General features: G+C 37.2%; 1 protein-coding gene across 1 annotated transcript in view; it reads left to right on the top strand.

The window, feature by feature from the left end:
• The first annotated feature begins 8,987 nt into the window (after positions 1-8,987).
• Positions 8,988-23,976, top strand: part of FUT9 (fucosyltransferase 9 (alpha (1,3) fucosyltransferase)) — a 149,356-nt gene continuing 134,367 nt past the window's right edge. Inside the window, exon 1 of the mRNA XM_004673708.1 lies at positions 8,988-9,228. The gene's annotated coding sequence lies outside the window, so the exon portion shown is untranslated. The remainder of the gene's footprint in view (positions 9,229-23,976) is intronic.

Consider the following 23,976-nt stretch of genomic DNA (forward strand, 5'->3'; position numbering starts at 1 on the left):
GAGGTGGCTAAGTACTGAACTCAAAGTTCCAAGAGTTTTTTTTGTATGTTGTTTTTGATAGGTAATCATAGCTACAATAATGATATCTGCCCTTTCTGTTCTAATATTGAAAACTTTTTTTTTTTGCTTGTTTGTCTAGTACCTTGACTATCTTAGACAAATAATACAAAATAATACATGCTTTTTCAGGGCTTCTCTAAATAAAACAGGTTAATATCTGTTGACACGTGTAAGTCTTAACACTTTTTTAAAACAGATATTTGATAATTGAAATTTGTGATTGTCTCTAAATATGTTCTGTGGCAATTTTCTGAGGGAGCAATTTTTTTTTTGGAACATATAACACATCAAGGACTTTATCATGAAACCACCAAGTGTTTATGTAAAATAACTTTTATGGTAACAAAACTACTTTAAGGCCCTCCCTGGTGGCGCAGCGGGTTAAAGCGCAGCACTGAGAATCTGAAACCGCTTCCGCATGAGTTCGATTCCCGCCTGCCGCCTGCCCCGGAGGAGACCACATGGCGAGCCAGACCTCTCCTGACCCGCCCGCTGCTCCCCTCAGCAGTGTACTTCGTCGATCTGCCTGTTCTGCTCCCCACTCTGTCTCTGGTGAAGCCTCTCACCGCCCCTGAGCCTCTGGCCTGTACCCCAGTTCTGTATGAATAAATAAATCTTTTAAAAAAAAAAAAAAAAACTACTTTAAAAGCAGATTAATAGAGAGGAATTAAAAAAAATCACCAATGATTCTGCTGTTTAGAATGATCTGATAACTACTGATGTATCTATGTTCATACACAAAGATACAAACACAAATATATAAAAACTTGTAGATCATATCATCATTTTGCATATGCCATTTTATAATAACTAAAAATTATATTCTTGTATCATTGAACCAAGGTATTCCATTTCAGAAATGTTATTATTTACTTATTCTAAAGGCTACAACTCCTGGTAGTTTATGAAAATATCTACTTTCCCCACATTTAAGTTATTCAATTTTATATTTTTCAGTAAAAAATTTTCAAATTTAGGGCCCTCCACGCTGGTGCAACGGGCTAGGATGCAGCACTGCAAGCTGGCGGCAGCCGCTTCAGTGAGAGTTCAATCCCCAGCCCAGGAGGATCCACATGGTGTGGCAGACCTCTCCTGAACCTCCCGTTGCTCCCCTCAGCAGTGTATTTCATCAGTCTGCCTGTTCTGCCCCCCACTTTGCCTCTGGTGAAGCCACCCCTACACATCTTGCTGTACCCCAGTTCTGTATGAATAAATCTTTTTTTTTTTTTAAAGATTTTATTTTATTTGTGCATACAGAACTGGGATACAGGCCAGAGATGTGGAGGGTGAGAGAATTCACCAGAGACAGAGTGGAGTGCAGAACAGGCAGATCAACGAAATACACTGCTGAGGGGAGGAGCGGGCGGGTCAGGAGAGGTCTGCCACACCATGCGGTCACCTCCGGGGCAGGCGGGAATCGAACTCATGAGGAAGCGGCTTTAGATTCTCAGTGCTGTGCTTTAACCCGCTGCGCCACCAGGGAGGGCCATAAATCTTTTTAAAAAAATTTTCAAATTTAATAATTTTCCAGTTCAAAGATTGAAAAACTGAAATTCTACGGATTTTATTATGGATCAAGATTATTTTAAATCAAAATGTGTTTATATTTTGCCATATATTTTTACCAAAATTTGTTTATATTTATATTTTGATTAGAATAATTTACTTCCTTCACTTTGAATAAAGTTAATTTTATTAACTTTCAAGTAAAATAGTTAAAATGGATTATAAATTTTTAGTGTTTAGAAAGGTAATGATGCACAAAATAAAGATTAATCAGGAAAAACAGGTGTCAAAAAATTGTATTGTCTTGCAGAACATGTAATTTCTACACAGCTTTGTGAAAATTTTCCATTATTAAATTTATATGCTATAATATCAACTAAATTCTGATAGTGAATGACAGTTAATAATAGTTCACTTTTGTTCTAAGGTAGTTTAGCTTATTATATTATTATAATATATTATTATTATATTAGTGTATTTATTATTGTATTTATAATATAACTTTGTTTGAGGTAGTGTTGAAGTAGTTCTAGTTACAAACCAATTTTAAGTCAAATTGAGTGCTGTGGATATAGTTAATTAATAGGACTTTTGACCATAAGGAATAAAAATTTTAAAGATTTATTTATTTATTCATACAGAACTGAGGTATAGGCCAGAGATGCGGAGGGTGAGAGGATTCACCAGAGACAGCGTGGGGAGCAGAACAGGCAGATTGACGAAGTACACTGCTGAGTGGAGCAGCAGGCGGGTCAGGAGAGGTCCGCCACGCCATGTGGTTACCTCCGGGGCAGGCGGGAATTGAACTCATGCGGAAGTTACTTAAGCTTTTTTAGTGCTGTGCTTTAACCCGCTGCGCCACAAAGGAGGGCCAGGAGTAAAAATTTTATATGTGTGTGTATTGCACATTTTAAATACATCAGAAATTGTGATGCATAGAAGTTCAATATTTCCTTTTCTGAGTCAATGAAAGTTCTCATTTGTATTAACTGTCAAATATTTAGGAGAAACTAAGTCACAAATATCTTTGAAATTTTTGTTATGCATTTTGTTATGCAGTTTATCACCTGACTAGAAAAACTTCAAAAACAAAACCAATAGATGTTAGAAACTTCAGAAATATGTGACTAAAATAAAAGCCATTTCCACTTATGCCATACAATGAAATGTTAACATTTCAGCGTTTTGCCCTCTAGATATACACACAAAATGAGAACACAATAAATTTGTTGCATTATAATGTATAAATTTCATTTCATTCAAAAACATCTTTCCATGTTATTAAATTTCATGGTATCATGAGTTTTTACAACTGCAGTGTGATATATTTTGTGCCTTTGTTCATAAATTTATCTAACAATATTTTTCTTCAAATCTTTGTGTCTATAGAAAGTCCTTGTAGCTAAATCTTTGAATATGTTATCAATTATTTTCTTATGATATATTCTCAGAATTGCAATTTTTAAAAAGATTTATTTATTTATGCATTGAAGAACTGGGGTACAGGCCAGAGGTGCAAGGAAGGAAAAGGGAGGCTGAGAGGATTCACCCAAACAGAATGGGGAGCAGAACAGGCAGACTGAGGGAAACACAGTATTGAGGGGAGCTTCAGGCAGGTCAGGAGAAGCCCTCTGTGCACATGTGGGTCACCTCCCTGGCTGCGGAAAGCTTCATAGTGCTGCACTTTAACCTATTGTTAGGGAGGGCCCTAAAAATTGTAATTTTATAGAAAATTATTTAATGAAATTTCCTATATCAAGTTTTAATTTAGAACTAATATTATACAGAATACCTTTCTTAAATACTATATAACTAAATTGGAAGTAACAAAAATCCCTACATATCTGAAAATTTGGAATGTGAACACAGAAGTATTTATCAATCTCAAGCTAAAATATGAAAATCCATGGAAACTTTATATACTAACTGGATGCTCTTATCCATATTAATAAAACTTCAAGTATGTTAATGAACAATTCTTTATATTATTTGATCCATAGTAGCAGAGGGCCTAAGCATAAAATGTTAGTATATCATTTTACTTAATAAGTGTCCATGTATATTAAAGTAAACTCAAGAGCTAGTCAAATTTATAGATCTGATGAGAATTCTATTTTTTACTAGTTATGTAAGCTTCTTGAAGACTTAATTTAATGATTAGACATTTCTGATGAAAACAAGCAACTCTAGAATCCTTAACAACCTTTAACAATCTTTGAAATTAGTAGTTTTCTCAGATGTAGTGAGAAGGTAACAAAAATATGTGATTATTATCAATTATTGGTTTTAAATTTATAACAAAGGAGCTTATTACAAAACTGTTCTTTTTAGAACTGACAAAGAAAATAAAAAATGTAAATTCAAATTGCCTTCATAATAAACCAAGCTTCACATGCATCAGTTTATTAATGCTCTACTTAAATGTGGAGTTTCACAATCTTGTAGGGCTTCAATTCATTTTATTTTTTTAAGATTATTTATTTATTTTAAAGATTTATTAATTTTATGCACACAGAACTGAGGCACAGGCCAGCAGCTCCAGTGTGAGAGGATTCAATAGAGACAGAGTGGAGGAGCAGAATAGGCAGATTACCTGAAATACACAGCTAAGGGGAGCAGCAAGGGAAACAGGAGAGGTCTGCTGTGCCATATGTGGGTCTGCTCCCTGGCCAGGATCAAACTCAGGTGGCAGTGGTGGGCAGGTCATTATGATAGTGCTGACAGAGCTGGCTTCAGTTTAGTATTAACGCTCATTAGTCACAGGAGGTTTTTCAAAGCTCCATTCATTTAAATCTTCTATGAAGTCAGGACCCTGGTCATATTTAAACATGCTGGATTCTCCCAATCTGTACTGGTTTCTCAGAACTTCTGTATCAAAGTACTACAAATGACTCAAACAACAGAAATCTATTGTCTCACAACTCCAATATTTGCTTTCATTGTCAGAGTAGTATTTCTTTTTACCATGGCTAACTTTTTATAAGGGTATTAATCAACAGATTAGATAACACTCTACTCCATTATAACTTCATTTTAACTAATGGCATGTACAATGACTATATTTCTAAACTAGATTACATTCTGAAATACTGAGGATTAGGATTTTTATCATATCATTTTAGGAGTACTGGAGGAAAGGGTTATAATTCGACCTCAACACCATATAAATAAAACAAATAGATTTAACTTGAAAATATTATTTATCAAGAATTCTTGATTCAGTTACTATCTTTGTTTTTTTTTTAAATCTTGAATTTCAGCAGAAATAGTCAAAGATTTTATGGTCAAAAAATTATTTGGGAGATACTACTAGAATTTGACCTTAAATTTTTGTTATTTTTTTCAAAAAAAAATAATAATATACTTGTAATAAACAGTTCAACATTTAAAATGAACATTTGAAAAATTAAGAATATGTATAAAGAGGCCCTCCCTTGTGGTGCAGTGGGTTAAAGCATAGCAGTGAGAAGCTAAAGCCACTTCAACATGAGTTCAATCCCCACCCCGGGAGGTGACCCACATGGTGTGGCAGACCTCTCCTGACACACCCGCTGCTCCCCTCAGCAGTGTACTTCATCAGTCGGCCTGTTCTGCTTCCCACTCTGGCTCTGGTGAATCCTCTCACTGCCCCTACACCTCTGTCTGTACCCCAGCTCTGTATGAATAAATAAATCTCTAAAAAAAAGAAAGAAAGAATATGTATAAATAAGGGAAATGAAGCCCAAAAGAAAACTGAACAGATGATCTGGACAGAAATGTCACAATGGATCAATGCTGGCATTTGAGAGGTAAACAGTATTGATAACAAAGTCATGGCAAGATATTTACATCCTGTTCGATTGTGTTGATGTCCTGGAAAATCATTTGGCAGATTAAAAGGCCAGGGTGGGCCTTGATGGCCTAGTGGTTAAGTCTCAGCACAGTCACTACTAGCTATTGCTGAGTTTGATCCCCAGCCAAGGAGCTGACCCACAAAGATCTCTTCTGTCTCTCACAGTGTTTTCTCAGCACTATATTTTAGTCAGTCTGCCTGTTCTGCTCTCCACTCTGTGTCTGGTGAATCTTTTCACCCCTTGTATCTCTAGCCTACACCCCAGTTCTTCTATGTATAAATAAATAGGTGAATGAATGAATAAATAAATAAATAACTCTTAAAAAAATCAGAGTTGTCCCTCCCTGGTGGTGCAGCAGGTTAAAGCACAGCACAAAGAAGCTTAAGCCACTTCTGCAAGAGTTCGATCCCCGCCTGCCCCGGAGGAGACCACATGGCGAGCCAGACCTCTCCTGGCCTGCCCACTGCTCTCCTCAGCAGTGTACTACGTTGATCTGCCTGTTCTGTGCCCCACTCTGTCTCTGGTGAATCCTCTCACCCTCTGCATCCCTGGCCTGTACCCCAGTTCTGTGTGAATAAATAAATAAATCTTTAAAAAAAAAACCAGGGTGACTGAATTTCCATGGCAATGAACACTGATGAACAATCCTGTCAGTAAATATTCTCTTTCACAAAATGTCATAAATTCTTAATTTTGGAAGCCCCACATAAATCTCTCCTTTCTATCAAGACATTAATATTGTAAAGATGAAGCAAACAACTGTAACTTTGTGGTTTTTCCACTGAAACCACAGGTGTCCTGGTACTGGGATCTATATCCTGTCCCCTGAACTTTTACAATGAAAGAACCATACTTCTCAAAGTCAAAGCCTCCTTTTATCTCTGTCTTTTTAGTTTATAAGTACTTCTTTCTGTAGTTTATATTTCTTCTTAATTCACAGAAGAGGATATAATGTCTCATTCTAGAGGATTATTCTCAGGCACCTCAAACTTGCTCCAGATCCCGTCTTTTTTTAAAGTTAATTTGTATTTTTCTCTTCTTCCACTGTACATTCCCCTATTTTGGGTCTTCTTTACATCAAAACTTCTTGAAAAAATCATCTTCATTTACAATCTGCATTTTTTCAAGTTCCATTTTGAAAATATCACTCTTTTTAATCTTGTGTCCTCTATTACTTCAGACAGGACATATCTAGGAGGACTTTTTCTATCATCTCCTACTCACTCCAGTTTCCACACTGATGGATGGGAAAAAGATATATGGGTTTGGCAAGTCAAGACGAGTAATTCACTTTCAGGAAGTATACTTAAGTTTTGTTTTGTAAAGGTTAATCACAATAGAGACCTCTCTACACTTCCTATGATTCCTCCTTTTTTTCTTTTTGGTGTCAGCCCAATTTTAATTTCTAAATCCATTGTTGTAACCAAGGGAAAGAGTTTTTGCACTTAAGAGTGAAACTCTTGTTAGCAGTAGGAACTTAATAATTTGGCTTGCTTAACTTTAATATCATTCCTTTTCTTTGGATTAAGGCATTTTAATTTGCATTTTTTGCTTTAACTTTTACACATCCAAATGAGACTATGCAGATATTGTTATCAGAGTCTAGTAATCAAATATAGGGAAAAACTGGAAAAAAATCTCAAGGGCAAGCTGCCTTTGTAAATGAGGAATGAGGAATACCCTAAAGTGGGGTGGGAAAACAGAGATTTAAATTTTGGTTATCATTCCCTGCTCAGTTAAATTACTAATACTTGAAAACTTCATTGTTTATATCTGTAATATAGACACCAATGAGAAGACTTAAAGAGTCAAATAAGCAGTAGGTCTTCACCAACCTTTCTGTTTCTGAGCTTGTCTTTGAAAAAAATAGCATATGCTGAATTTGCGTGGTGCAATGCTTAAACATCTGGAGACAGTAACAAATGAATCTTAAACTGAGGTGTGCATTCAAAAAGCTTGCTATTTGTTGTTTAATGAGGATGTGCTTCCCTCATTCAGAATAAATGTGAAACCAAGCATTTTCATTACTAGAAACTCCAAGGGAAAGATTCTAGCAAGTTGGTAATACCTAAACCATTGAGTAATACTTCATCATTCAAATATTTTTTTCATGTGCCTGTATATTGAAGAGACAGAGAGTTTTCACTGATATTTACCTAAAACTTATAGCATTAAAATGTTTCTCTACATTGTATTTACATCTGAGATGCACCTATTTTAATATGGGTACATTTGTTATATAAGACACACTTACATAAAATAAAATGCCTAATTCATTTAGTCTAAAGAAAAAGACCCAGACTTTAAAAACATGACTGAAACTTAAAACAAACAGAAACTTTCTCTCCAGGATGCACAAGGAATAATTCCATCACTTTTATATATTTGAAGAGTTTACTAGACATTTTTCTAGTCACATTTTTAACACATATTCTATTCTTTCCTGCCCACCCTTAAATAACACAAAAGATTATGAAACAAAATTATGGTTCATGGAAATCAATCATTATTGTCCAGATTGTTTTTATATTTACTGTATGTGTAGATTCACCCCCTTGATCTTGCTACTGTACAGGCACTAATTATCGTATCTGTTTTCATTTAAGTCTTTGTAGTTTGCGAATCACTAGGAATAATTTGCAATCTGATAGAGAAAAGAAAATCCACAATAGGAAAGTGATGCCAACCCTGGGAGAATTGGGTGAAAACGAAAACACTACAATAAAAAAAGAAAGAAAGAAAGAAACGCTCTAATTAAACGTGCCAAGTCCTGTCCTGGATTTTCAGAATTGATGAAACACCAAGAGGCACCAAGACAGAAGACAATCGAGCACCCCAGTGCCCTTCACAATTACAACCTTCCTGGATCGCTTAGAATACGGACCTAAGGCAATGGGGTCAAAGACTTTTGTTTTTGTTTTTTATCGTCTCAGCTGGTCAACCCCGGGGGCAAACAAGCAAGCCAATCTAGCCCTGGCAACAGCTTCAAGGGGCAAGCGATGGTTCCCTGCATTGAGTTCCCTGCCGGCGCCTTCTGGCTGGATACCCGGTGCCAAAGAGCGCCCTGGGAAGCGACAGCAATAGGGGGACGACATAGATGTCATGGATGCACATGCATGCTTATAATCTGACCAGAAAAGGGAGAGAGCGAGGACGCCGGCCCCCTGATCCCCGCCGCCGCCATGGAGCGGGAGGCGCTCTGGGAGCGCACAGGTGCCTCAGGCCGGTGGCTCAGAGAGACTTCGCGGACGCCTCGGGGCTCCAGCACTCTCCCTGGCGGGCTGAAGCTGCGGCGGCCGCGGAGCCTCGGTAACCCCCAACCCCAGCTAAGCGAGGAGGAGGGCCTGAGGGGAAGTGGGAGGAGGGGGAGACCCATCTCCTGCTCTTGAATCTTTCCTCCCTGGTTCTTCTGATGGGTACCTTTGCTGGGCTAATGTGTTCCTCCCCCGTCCCTACCCACTGTGGGTGATCATCTCCCCCACCCTTTCTTCTCTCCCCCACCCTTTCTTCTCTTCCCTCCCTCCCGGCCTCTAGTCTCCTCCCTTCCCCCTCCCCCTCCCCCACCCCTCTTTGCCCCCTCCCCCAGGCAGCAGCAGTAGCCGCTTCAGCGGAGCCGGAGATGGGCAGAGAGCGCACGCCGCGCAGCAGCTCGGGATCCACCGCCCTCTGCTCCCGCAGCTCCCAGTGTCCCCGCCGCTGTCGCCGCCTCGGTGTCCCCCGGCTCCCGTCCGGCTCCTAGGACAGCGCCGCCACCGCCGCCGGGCCCTGCTTGTCTCCTGCGCCGCGCAGCCCTCGCGCGCACCCGGATGGCGCTTTTCTCCCAGTACCGGTGAGTAGCCTGGACAGCGCTGGGGGTCAGGCGCCTAGGCTGGGCGCGGAGAGGGCGGCATGGCTTTTAGAGATGCCCCGAACCACCTGCTGTGCTCTGCTTCTGGTGGAGGGTCTCAGGTGGGTTGCCCCGCGCTCCCTGAGGGGCTCTTTGAATTCAACTCCACCTGCTGGCAACCTGAACCCCTTTCCCTCCCTCTGGGATACAGCCGCTGGCAGCTTGCTGTCCTGCCTCACGTTCCAGCACCCCAGCTCTTGTACTGGAAACAGCAATGGGTGAACCCAACCCTCTGTCAAGCCAAACACGATTCTCTGCTCTCAGTGTCCTGGTTTCCCCCTTCCCATTTCCCGCTTTTGCCAGCCGGCAAACAACCGCATCTGCCACCCTTTACCAGGGCTCGCGCTGACAAAGCCTTCTCCACAAAGTCCGCCTGTGACCCACCTTCCCTCCTTTTCCAAAGCCCAGCTCTGGAGCCCCACTGTCCGGCGGCGCTCCTTCGCAGGGCCAGTGGTCCTCCCAGTGAATTCTGATCTCATTCCCTAGACAAGGTGTTGCCTAACCTGCTTTTCTGACAGTCACCCCGGGCGACTGACACGTGCACTTCGTGAGCCTGGCTTCCGTGCAGTTACTTTGTCTTTTCAGCACCTGGTTTGGTGTAGGGTATGAGCAAGCATGACAAAAAGAACGAATAAAAACCCTTTGTTACTAAACTTTTCGGTATGGTTGTTTTAAACAGCTCAACTATTTACATTGCCCAGATTCATTCTATCCATTGAGAGGTATCTTGGTTGAGTATAAGGAACGCCTTGTTTTACTTGTTCCAGTGGAACAGGTCTGAATTCTAGCGCGAGGACCCTGTATCTGGCCAGGAGATTAATCTCCTTCAGCAACAATACTATCAAAAGTTGTCACTCTTAAAGAAGCTTTTATCTTGAAGGAGAGGGGTGGCACCAAACTCCCTTTAAAAATCTTCTTTGTATTGCAATAAGCCAAAGCCTTATTTTTCTTTAGGTTAGAGACTAAGAGGGATAAAGGAGGATCAGAAAACTCTGTACACAAAGCTCCTGCGCTCTCTGCCTCTTCCGGTGTTGGTGTAGTACCTTAGCATACGGTATTTCTAGAAGTTTTCTTAGGACAGCTGCTCTTTCTTGAGAAACGCTATTGGCCATTTTAATATTTTTAGTTGGCATAAAAGAAAACAAGAGCATTGTGTTCAGTGAATATGTAAGGGAGACTGAATTGTGAGCACAGGAAGGGACCATTTAAATGCTAAAATTTGTGTCTTGATTCCCCAAGTATTGAAATGTTAATAATAAAAAAAGACCCCCCCCTTCCCATTTACTACTTGATATTTTTAAACAAGTGATGGTTAAAGTTAATTTCAATAAATTTACTCTATAGAACCCTTGGTCCTGGGACTTGTGCACTAGGAAATACAGGTAAAGGTACTCAGAAATAACATTAGGAACTTCAAAACTGCCCTAGTTGAGATTGACTATAAATTTCCTGATAAGAATATAATTTTAAATAATTTTGAGGAAATAAATGAGTTAAGTTAATGGAGAGATACACAAGTCTTCTCACCTGAAAGAAACTAATCTTTACACACATAAGAAAGACAGGGCAAAGTTGAGTGATTATGTGGAAAATCTGTTTAGTGAGAATTGCCTTAAAGTTTTGTCTTCTCCAGTGTAAAAAATTCAAATTATATCCTGTCTTTATTTCTAGTTCTTGTGTAGACCTATACAGAGATGCAGTAAGTCCTTGACAAGGGGTGGTTTTAAGAAATGTGGAAGGCTGCAGCTAAAGTCAAGAAAGACTATGAGTAATGATGTTAGTGTTATTTTCTAAATTTGGAAATTTTAGTTAAATTTAGTGCTTAATAAAGAATATTCAAAACTGAAGCTTAAACTGAAAAGTGCTGCAGTAGTTTCATGTGGTTTGTATCAGATAGTAGCTAAGTTGTGAGTTCAATTAAACAGAATCTAATTTACTTCTCTAAATATCTGTATTCTTTAAGTAATTGTGGAGTGCTTAGTATTTATAGTTATCTCCAACAGTATTGAATTTATTGGAAAAGGTACATGCCAATTGAAGGAAAAAGAAATTAAAAAGCAGTGCTGATTTTGATCCATTATTGCTCATCATAATATTAATGATAACTTCAAAGCAGTATATGCTAGCATAATTCTAATTAATATAAAATTCTAAGCTATGTCAGAAATGCATATCCTTTGTAATAGGTACAATTTTAAAATGGTCTCAGCATTACCTATGGGAATGCAAATAGTCTGCCATAAATAATGGCAGAAATCTTGGTTGAGAACTCTTGTGAGCTGGAACTAAAGAAGATCTGCTCAAATTTAAAGTCATTGTCAATATTAAAGCTATGCAAATCAATTAAATAAAACACGGGGAGACAAGACATATCAATATTTGAATGGCATATCTTTGAATATCAGGTTGTTCTTATAATGTTTGTAATTATGTGCCACTAGAGGATAGGCTGTGTCTAAATTAAATGTTTATAATGCTAAAGAGAATTGAAAGTTAGCAAGAATTAATACTGTGGAAATGATGTAGATCATCTCACCAATAATTGACTGTTAGTTGAATGTTGCAGTGAAACCAAATTTTGGCTGAATGTGTGGTGGAGGAGGGTAAAGATGGAGGGAGGGGGAATCAGGAAATAGGGAAAAAAAGAAAAAATAAAACCTGAATACTTGCTTAAATTATTTACTTAAATAAAGTGGCTCACTTATTCAGGAAAGCCTCATACAAATCATTTTACATAAATTTATTAACTTAACATAAAATTCTACAAATTTAAAAACAAAATCTTGAAAGGAGAAAAGCATGCATATTCACACACCTAACATTACAATATTAAAGAGTACAGTGATTTAGTGTCTTATAAGAGGTAGATTCACTCAAGGGATAGCTACATAAAATATTTTCATTGCTTACTATATATTTATCATATCTTCCTAGTTTTGTGGAATATTTTTAAGGATATAATCATTTTCATTTACAAATTTCTAAGCATTTATATCTTATGAAATGTTGCAAATTTTATGACTTCACAACGATCTCCAATTGTACTTGTAACAAATTATTACATAAAAGTATACAAAGTGCTTTTTTTTTTGTACATACTATAGTGAAGGGAATATTCAACAGAAAGCATTCTCAAAGACCAAATAACAAAATGAATATTTCAAAATTAGAATGAGGATTCAACCAAAATTTTATATGCTATAAAAGTGATATTCTCTAAAACCAACACTTATGTAGAATTAAAAGTCCTACAAAAAAGAAAATTCAGATTCTGTGATTTTGATTGTGACTTTGTGAAATTCATTTTTATTAATTTTGCTGCAAATGGAATGCCTGGTATTCTTAGCAGAAGGAATCACAGTGTTTAGATATGGATTAGAGGATATAGAGGGCATTCCATTCCTATTATGTTGCTAATAACAGGTTCCTAAGCAGTTAATAAAAACAGAATTAGAATTCAGGTCTCCTGACTCCATTCTGTATGTCTTTCTAGAAAATAAAAATCAGTTTTCCTCTTTTATTTTATTTTAGGAAAGTAATAAGGGGGAAATTAGTTTCCATATTTAAGAAAACAAAATGGAGTGAAATAAAAGTCTGTTTTCTCAGGGAATGCTTAGGCCCATAATCATCATAGTTAATGTTTTTCTGCTCCTTTTTCACATCTTCAGGTTAAACCTTGGGAAATATTTGAAATCTAAAAATATACCTCTCATTGGCTCTCCTAAAAGTCTTTTTTTATATTTTAAAGCTGTAATTTTCATTTTAAATTCTTCAATATATGATAGTGATTTTTTATATATCAGTCATATCTATGGACACTTCCATTTTAGCTTTCAATAGACAATTTTTTGGAAATGTTGCTAAAAAGACAGCTTGTGATTTCTGTAAGAAAATTTAAATAATGTTTCATCTATAAGCATATTCATTCTTTTTGTCACCTGAGTTATAGTTTTGATGGTTTTTTGTTTTGCTTTTGTCACTGAAGTTCATGAATAGTCCAAGTGATCAGGGAAGATCACTTATATCTTTGTTTTTTGCTTCACTTCACTGGTAGCCAGATAAAATAATTAAAGAGACTGAGTAAATCAATGAGGAACCCTCATCATTACTGGGTAAAAAATACACTTTCAAGTGTGTTTTTGTGTACACTAGCTCATCAGGGCCATATCATTACAATATTCACTACCTAAATGTGCCTGGATTGATGGAAGTTAGGGGCATCTGTGACCTCATACTGTTGTGCCTGGTTCAGAAACTGAGGAGGGATTACTGTTTTAGGAAAACTGTCTTTATTTGAAGCAATTAAAATAAAGATTTAACTGAAAAAAAGAATCTCTAAGGCACCCATGACCTAATTTTTTTTGGAGCGTAGTTCAGCTTCTGCTTATTGAAGGTCTGTTACATGGCAAGAAATGACGTGGTTACTGAACATGTGAGGATGAACATGACATAGGGTCTGCCATCAGGTGGCTTATAACATGACTGGAGAAACAGATAAGAATAAACAGAAGGGAGTAATGTAACATTAGCTGATGTTATCCTAGAGCCCCCATCATATTACTAAACAATGATGTGGTGAGAAAAATGAAGAAGACTACAACTAGGTCACAGTATGCCTTGCCAGAATGGATGGAGATATGCCATAACTGAGTCTTGGCACACAAATAATTTGTGTCTTTAGAAAGAAAACATATGTTTCCATTTTCTTTCCATATTAATTCTAACTACAACAAAGATGTTCTTTTGGTCTCTTATGATTAGAACAGTGATATACTATCACACTAATTAACCCAACATTTGATGCAATCCTTGTAGGTTCTAGGGTAATTTTCTAAATGAAATATAACAAATTATTCATTTTTAGTATAAACATGAAATCTCGAGTTTGTCGTCCAAGAAACTTATTTTCAACGGAAAATGTACAGATGAGGAAGGAAATGGAAGTTATGAACAAGTTACATATCTAATGTCAATTCAATACTTAAAAGTTTACAAACTGCTCTAGGAAATATATTTAAATTTAAGCAGGTAATTTAAAATTTCTGTATCTTGTTTGCTCTGATAGCAAACACTTAGAAGTAGGTATTATCGAAGGCTGCATATACATAGGGACTTAGAACCATTGATGGCTTTACTGCTTGACCTGTTGGAGAAAAAATTTATTTCTATAGCCAGTTTTCTGCTGGTTTTCAAGAACTGTGAAGGTTCTGGGATTTTTACCTTCTAAGTAGAGTATGGATAATTGATTCTAGTCCTTGCTTTGGCAGGGCAGCTAGTCTGGCTTATTTATTTAGGTGCATCAAAAGCATAGGAGCTTCCGCCTGCCCCCTTGAATGACTTAGCAATAGTTCCCAAAGTGGGAATGGAAAGTTATTCAGAGGTGTTGACAGGTATTTCACATGGGGCCATCTCTGCTATTTCTAATATATTTCTTACTAAAGACTGCGGAGAATATAGATCAAATCATGGTGTGAGATGTCTGGCAAAGGATGGCATATTTAGCAGAAAGAAATTTATGACCCTTGCAACAGATTGGAAAGCCACTTTTTTAATGGAAAACTGAGCTTCTCTGGAGCCTGGCAAGCTAAGTTTCAAATAGCTTCTAAGTTTCAAATAAGTTTCTATTTGAGAACTGAGGTCCATAAGGACCCTTTCTCACATTGTTAGTCACTGAGTCCGAGTTGACCCATGCCAAAATGAAAATAATAGTCTTGACAATAACAAGACTTCCAGGGGCCAGAAACGCAGATTTAAGAGTTCAGTAACAATTTAATGGCTGCCTTTCAAGAGCTGTACCTGTAAAGGTGTGCTCTGCACATTAGAGAAGGTATCAATATAAAAACCCATAAAATTACTTGCCAGTGGAAGCTGCTACTTTTTCCAAAGGCACCAGTTAGAAAATTAATTGGTCAGACACTTGTATCTAACAGATTTATTAGGGATGTGGAGTCTTAAATGTAAAGAACATAGCACAACTTACTGGACAACTTCAATATTGTATATTGAGTTAAGCCTCATTCAATAGTTGCTAATGTTTGAATTTGCTGACATAAAGATTCTAAATAGAATGTCCAAACCAAGCACATTATTTCCCAAAACCTCAAGATTCCAGTAATATACTGCACATCTATGTTGTTGCTTTTCATTGACTGGAGGAAATCTGTCCATATAGTCGCAAGAAACTATACTGACAGAGGCCTGAATTTTGTTAGGGTTTATCAGCCACCTCCACTGGTAGAAGTGTGATAGCACCATAGTCATGGGGTTGCAAATGGAAGTTTTTGATTTGGTCATCAAAAGGATATCGTGACACAGTTAAAAATCTTTGTACAATAGAAGGCAGAAACATTCATGCTACCTATACATGGCAGAGAAATTTAGCTAGCTCTAGGGATGATCTGTAATAACATAAGGGAAGGACAATGTGTGTGTGTGTGTGTGTGGTGTGTGTATACATATACAATGTGTATGTGTGTGTTGTACTGTACACGTATATACACACATTGGTAGTCTTGTTACTTGAATGTGAGTCAGTGGAATAGAAAAGAAGGCATTGATAGAGTATAAGTTAGTATACCAAGTATTTAGTTTGTGCAATTGATTTAATTACATGAGTAGCTGGCTGTAATCTAGTCTAAGGTTCCACCTCTCAAGGCTCTTCCATGGGTCATACATTAAAGTCTGCATTCCTTGCTGTCCATGTTGTCTTCAAATCTGTAATCAAGGCTATGACATCCTTTTCTCCTGGGATTTTATATTGTTTCTGTTGGGCTATCTAAGAAGAAATAAGAAGACTGGAGAGTGGTTTACATGTTCAATTAGCCCTTCTCTACATGTGGCCTTTCCCAATTGTAGTAACAGTCTCAGGCAATTAATGTTAATTAATTCCTACTATAAGATATAGAAACAATAAAAATTGCCCATTAAATTGGTCTAAAGTTTTCCTAGTTACAAGGTCATGTTGCCTTTCCCACTGTGAACCCTGCCAAACCCCTATTTTCTAACTCTGAGGTTCCTATACTCCAGATAAGATCGTGACTTGAGTATCCTGGTCACATAGAACCATAAAAATTTTATTCCCTCTCCTTCCTGAAAGTTTCCTGTATACTCACTGTATATGTCCTTTGATCCCCTCTGGAGGTAGGGACACCTTGGCCTTTTGTCATGTTTCTCGTTAAAAAATCAGTACAGGAGCCCTCCCTGGTGGCACAGCGAGTTAAAGCACTGCACTGAGGAAGTTTAAGCCACTTCCGCATGAGTTCGATTCCCGCCTGCCTTGGGAGGAGTCCACATGGCATGGCAGACCTCTCCTGACCCACCGGCTGCTCCCCCCAGCAGTGTACTTCGTCAATCTGCCTGTTCTGCTCCCCACTCTGTCTCTGGTGAATCCTCTCACCCTCCGCATCTCTGGCCTGTACCCCAGTTCTATATGAATAAATAAATCTTTAAAAAAAAAATCAGTACAGGGATAGGAAAGAATTAGGGAATAAAGAAAGGTTGCATATGTACTTTCAGGTTCAAATATGTGGCAATCGCAATGGCTCACAGCATAAATAAATTAAGCTTGAATGTTTTTGGCCCATCCTATACTCTACATGGGAGGGGGATGGCAAATCTCTCATGACTGATACCATCTATTTTATCCTTGGGAATCCCTAGACTCAAAAACAATGGCCATATTGGTTTTGTTAGGGTTGTAGGGTTGTAACCTTTGGCTGACTTGGTCTGGTTCACACTGTGGTGACCTTCTTTAAGAAAACCCATCTTAATTTGAAGCATTAGGCACCCCATTGTCTAGGTAACATTCTTTATGATTTCAACATCATGGCTAGAAGTAATTTTCTATGCAGAATTTATTTAGATTTCTTTGAATCCTTCTCATTCTCTGGTAGGTCAACTTCATCAGGATCCAAACTCAATGCAGGTAGTACCAACAGATACTAGTGATGCCACATCTGTGGTTTCCCACAGGACTGTTCTATTTAAGCAAACTCTTCCTGAGGTGCTTACATTCCTTATAGCAGCCAGAACCTACTGTAAAAAATCTCTGTACAATTTTATTGTCACCTCCAGATATTCAAAGTTTCACTTGATAAATGGAGAATTTTAGCCGCAGACAACATACTATTTACCATTATTGCTTACTAAGTAGTATATTACACACCTCATGCTTTTCCAGTTGAACCAGTCAAAATTTTGATGAGGCCCCTGATTTTACTTGGTTTGTGATCACAGACTTCCACATTTCACACTTGGTTCATGCACACATATATTTAACAAATATGTGAAATGGTGATTACCCGCTTCCTGGTCAGTAAAAATCTTACCTCATGGTGTAATTAATGCTGTAGATAAAAGGTTATCCACCAGAATGGCAAGGAAGTCCTTCTATCTTGAGGTGAATTAGCAACAAAATAGCATTTTACTATTAGTATTTTACCCATTTCATGTTATTTAGTCTAAAGTGATCATGTCAATTCTTCTCCATAAACAGGCAAGAAAGTAGAGGACCCAAATGACCTATGAGACACCCTTTTCCTTCCTTTTTCAGAAAGAAAACTAGGTCTTTGTAATCTTTATCACCAGTATTATCAGAAACACTGAAGAGTTTGAAAGGTGACCCTGACTATAAGCTGATATGAAAGAGTGATGCAGCATTAAGGATGCTGGTGGAAGACATCAGACAATAGTAACAAGTGTATCAACATTTTACAATTGTTCCCTGAACCCTAATTTGTGTTGCATTGCAACACGAAGCAAATCAGATCATACCTAGACATTATAAGAAAGGTACTCTGAACTTAGGAAAGTCAAATCTTTGACAACAGATGGCAGAAGATTCCCTAGCTTCCCCTTGCTCTAGAAGAAGCTGTTTAACTTTCCAAGTCTGTTTACTTTCCAAACATCTTTTAAAAATTATTTCAGAACAAAGCAGCCCATTGTTCTTTCATAAAATGTGCAGATATGGAGAGGCTCAAAGGAAATTGTCTCCTAGCAGTGACAAAAGACTTCAACAAAAGCTTGTTTTGGTAGACTTCTTCTCAGTGGTATGATATGTGTTCATCCTTGCCACTTTATAATAATGGAATGCTTTAAACATGTGAGAGTTGAGATTGATGAATCTCTTATTAAACTGAAGCCAAGAAGGGAACTCACAGAGCAATATACCAATGAATGTATTGTAACGTTGGACTCATAATTAGTTACTCCCTTTATATCAGTTATAATGTAGTTCAGATTAAAGAATTGAGGATATATAATTTAGGTATAAGGAAGCTAATTTCCTCAATACGGAAGCTAAATGTGAGCTTAAGCTACAGTATATAAGAAATGTTTGTTTTTTGTAATTATAGTATGAAAATAATTAAAAATGGTATAATGTCTGTTTCCCATACCTTTAAAGTTTCTCCAATGTTTTATAGTTCGAACATTTCTAAGTATACAACGAAAAATGTTTCATTGCTGTTGTAGTTTGCTTAATCATACACTATTTTTTCAAGTCTGAACATGGCTGTCATAATCTCTAGTAGGCTTCTCCTCACCCCAGAAGGGGACACGTGACCTTTTTCTGTATTAGCACTGAGCTCAGATTTATAATTACACAACCATATTGGCCCGATGTAGTCATATATTTCCAACACTGTATTACTCAGAAATTGTTTGCTTATTAAACATCATGTACTTAGTGTGCCTAATTCTTCAATTAATACATGGTAGGTATCTAGTAAATATGTACAGAGGTAAATTCAGAATAACAATGTCTGTTAACTTTGAATTTACTATCAGATATTTTAGAAAAGTATGTCCTACTGAGAATAACTACAAAGAAGATGTTCATTATTTGAGCTTTAATCATCTTTAAGAGTTCTTAGTGGCCAGTGACTTAGTTCTAAACACATAAATGTCTATATTCTCATGTTCCTTCCTAGTTTTTGACATCTGAAAGCAATTTTAAATTATTTATCATTTATTGAGAAGCGTTAAGATTTTCTTTACTTTTAAGAATTTATTGAGAAGCCTTAAGAAATTCATACTTTCAAACATTGAAAGGAGGATAAAAAAAATTAAATGTCAGAGCTTTATTAACCATCAAAATTTGGGGAGTCACTGGTTTATGTAATTAAAGGCTCAGTTCTATTCTAAGGTTAGAAAGTCTGATGTTTCTATCAAAGTAATAGACTAAAGATGAGCATACTTCCCCTTGACCTTTTGTCTTGATACACAGGTATTCTTTATTCATTTGATTGACTTGGTGTCTCTTTTTTCTCTGCTCTTCAAATATCTGCCACTCTTGAATGCCTGCCATTGCAGTTTCGGTCATCAACCTTCTTCAATCATATTGTTATAACCGGTGCTGCCAGCCCTCAACTCTGGCACTTCTTTCCTTCTTTTGTCTACAGTTTTCTAATTTGTTCTGTATCATATCTCTTATGGAAAATAACCAAAATTGAACAAAATGCTTTTCTCTAGAGGGCAGCCCCCTTTCCTTCTATTCAGTAAACTTGAAGCATCAGATGAAATGATGAACTCTTTGACTCTTGTTCTGTTTGACGTTGTTGTTGGGCTGACTGCATCTTCACTTCAAATTAAGAACTGTATTTTTCTGGTTCTATTCCAGAACCATTTTGATGATTTAAGAATTTTAAATTCTGGCCCTCCCTGGTGGCGCAGCAGCGGGTTGGGTTAAAGCACAGCACTAAGAAGCTTAAGTAACTTCCGCATAAGTTCCATCCCCGCCTGCCCCGGAGCTGACCACATGGCGTGGCAGACCTCTCCTGGCCCGCCCGCTGCTCCCCTCAGCAGTGTACTTTGATCATCTGCCTGTTCTGCTCCCCACTCTGTCTCTGGTGAATCCTATCACCCTCCGCATCTCTGGCCTGTACCCCAGTTCTGTACAAATAAATAAATCTTTTAAAAAAAATAGAATTTTAAATTCTGGAATGAATATGGTTAGCTGAATTTTTATTGTTTTCTTCAGAGTAGACAGGTTGATAACTGGTAGACAGTTACTATAATACTGGTGAAATATGTTATTTAGGAAAATAAAAAAAAAATTGGAGTGAATCAGATACAAGACAGTTAAAAGTTTTATGGGCTTGTAGAAGGCCCAGACACGGCTTTGGTATTTTTGAAGCATGTCACTGTCAAGCTTCTACAAATGTAGGAAAAGATGAAGATACTGACTAACATGAGAACAGAGAAATAATGTGAAAAGAAGAAAAGACAGAACATGTTATATTCAGATAAAGACAAATACTTGCCTATCATATACTTAAGTTCCAAGGAAAGGCATAGATCTGTAACTGTGTACATATTTCTGTTCTGCCTGCTTATCGGTTGAGAGTTCACAGTGAAATTTATTAGTATCTCTAAAACTTTTTTCATATGTAAACACTGTGCATGATTATTTGAATATGCAGTTAGATAATATGTAAAAAACCTTAAAGTACTGACTGGTACTATGAATTTCAACAAATGTTATGTTTTTATATTTAATAACTTGAAAAGATAATCGTTTCCTTTTGTGACAAATGAAATGAGTATATTTTCTAATTATAAATACCAGATGACATTCACTCTTTCAGGCCACTATAATTTAACTTTTTTGATTACTACATAGAAAGGCAGGAAATAGCATAAAATGAGTACTTAAAAATTAAAATTATAATTGCCATGAGAAAATTAAGTAAACACTTGGAAAATAAATTCTTAAGTAGACACTTGAGAATAAGTGGACACATTTTTAATAAGTTCATATTAAAAATCATGAGCTGGCCCTCCCTGGTGGCGCAGTGGGTTAAAACGCAGCACTAAGAAACTAAAGCCACTTCCGCATGAGTTCGATTCCCGCCTGCCCCGGAGGTGACCACATGGCGTGGCAGACCTCTCCTGACTCACCCACTGCTACCCTCAGCAGTATACTTCGTCAGTCTACCTGTTCTGCTCCCCACTCTGTCTATGGTAAAACCTCTTGCCACCCCTGAGCCTCTGGACTGTTCCCCAGTTCTGTATGTACAAATAAATCTTTAAAAAAAATTCATGAGCTGAGGGACTCATACCTAGGATGAACAAAACTCAGAAAAGTATAAATCCTACCTGAACAATTAAAAAGTCAGATGAACTAAAAACTTTTTTATTGAGTCCATGAAAACATTTAATTCATATGAGCACCAAATATCCATAATTTCAAATCTGTGAGTGGGTCTCTCTATGGAGAAGTAGATCATGGGTGTGGTGTTATATGTGGAAGAGATAAAAAGAGCGCCTTAACATACCATTAGTGAGAATGAAATCCTAAATTTTTAATAAACTGTTAAAGTCTGAATTGGAGACAGAACAACAGTATATAGCCTCTGGTAATGTTTGATACCGCTTGCTGATTTTTTTTTTTAAGAGAGTCTGAATTTTTTTTTTTTTTAGATTCATACAGAACTGGGGTACAAGCCAGAGGTGCAGGATTCGCCAGACACAGAGTGGGGAGCAGAACAGACAGATCTACAAAGTACACTGCTGAAGGTTACAGCAAGCTAGACAGGAGAGGTCTGGCCATGTGGATCACCCCCAGGGCTGGCTATCGAACTCATACTGCAGCGGCTGTGGCCAGCTTGAAGCGCTGCATCCTAACCCGTTGCGCCACCAGGGAGGGCCACTTGCTAATGTTTTTATGTGAACCTCCATCAGGAGTCTATTAAAATATTGGAAGTAGAGTGGGAGATAAGACGAAATTTCCTTAAGTACCATAGTTGAAAAGACAAAGATTGGCCACAGAATCTCAACTTTTTAAAAGCTATTTTAGAGGAAGTTGAAGTCTTTGATGCAGTAAACTCAGTTCAATACTCTGTATTAATGATCTAGGAATAATAAATTTTCATCAGTAGCAATTGTTTACACTTGATAGTTGGTATTTAATGAAAGTGATAATCTACAAAAAAAATGCAATGAGGAGGCAACCTACTATCAGTTAAAAATGAAGGAAACTAGGCTCAGAGATTACTCAAAATTGGAAATATCACACAAAGAATATATTATAAAAGACCTAATAGAACAAATATACTATATACATGAACAGATGGAGAATCTCAGCAGAAAAATGTAAACTGTAGAAAATATTGAAATGAGGATGATAGAAACAAAAGACTATGTTATCACAGATTGCAAATTCCTTCATTGTGTCTATTGGAATCGTCAGTATCTCTGAGAAAAGAGTCAGTGAACACTTAAGAATAGTCATTAGAGATGATCAGAGCTGAAAAAGAAAAAAAAACAGAAAGTAAAAAGAAAATATCAGAATAGAACATAAAAGTAAATGTCCAATGATCTACTGTATATAAATTGGAATTATGGAGGAAGAGAAGAAGTAGTTGAAGAATTAGAAAAAACTTTCTTTTAAAAATAGGAAATAGGGGCCCTGCCGGGTGGCGCAGCAGGTTAAGCACAGCACTGAGAAGCGAAAGCCACTTCCGCATGAGTTCGATCCCCGCCTGCCCTGGAGGTGACCACATGGCGTGGCAGACCTCTCCTGACCTGCCCGCTGCTCCCCTCAGCAGTGTACTTCCTCGATCTGCCTGTTCTGCTCCCCACTCTGTCTCTGGTGAAGCCTCTCGCCGCCCCTGAGCCTCTGGCCTGTACCCCAGTTCTGTATGCACAAATAAATAAATCTTTAAAAAAAAAAATAGGAAATAGGCTAAATTTTTCCTGAGAATTTTAAATAAAATTCATTTAAATCATATCCAAGAAGTCAAATTACAAACAATGTAAGTTAATATATACACACATACATATACACAGCTATCTATATAGTATGTTCAGACTACAGAAAATCATGTGATTTTCATAGATGTACTGTATTTTTTAAAAAGTTCTTAATAAGATACCAGACAGAAACTTGGATTTGCAAAAAGACATAAAAGAATTCCAGTAAAAGTAACAGTAAATCATGAAGGAGGTAGTTTATCTCCATGCATAGTTAGTGTGTCTGTATCTCAAGAATATGACCCAGTACAGGAACTCGAACTTTTGGCATTAAGATTATCACCTCTGCGTCAGCACTCTAATTATTTAACAAATAGTGACGTGGATTATTTGCATCCTACTAGCTTGTACAGAAGTATAACTTTGACCTCATTCTATCTAGAAGCATATCTCATTTTATTTTATTTCAATTTATTGCATTTCAGACACTTTTTTTTTTAACAAATTGAAGGTTTGTGGTAACCCTACAAAGAGCAAGTCTGCTTGAACCCTTTATCCAACAGCATGTGCTCACTTTGTGTTTCTGAGTCATATCTTTTTCATTACTATTTTATATTTTATGGTGATCTATGATCAGTAATCTTTGACTTTACTCTTGCTTTTGTTCTGAAAGTAACCAAAGATATAGTATAGTAGAAATGCAACAGAATTTGAATTAGAAACAAAGCTTGAAAAGATAACTGGATTGGTGTAATTTCATGATAAAACTAAAAGATTAGGATTTTGTTTTATGGATGAGCATAAAATGTAGTTTCTTGAGTTGGAACCTGAACTTGGTAAAGCTTGTGTGAAAATTATTGAAATAACAAAAAAGGATATTGCATATTGCATAAACTTAGTTGATAAAGTAGCAGCAAGGTAAGAAAGGAATTACTTCAATTTTGAAAGAAGTTCCAGCTGCATTCAGTGCTATCAAGCAGCATCTCAGGCTACAGACAA

This window comes from Condylura cristata, unplaced genomic scaffold (genome assembly GCF_000260355.1).
Source record: "Condylura cristata isolate star-nosed mole 26May11 unplaced genomic scaffold, ConCri1.0 scaffold00001, whole genome shotgun sequence".
Lineage (NCBI taxonomy): Eukaryota > Metazoa > Chordata > Mammalia > Eulipotyphla > Talpidae > Condylura > Condylura cristata.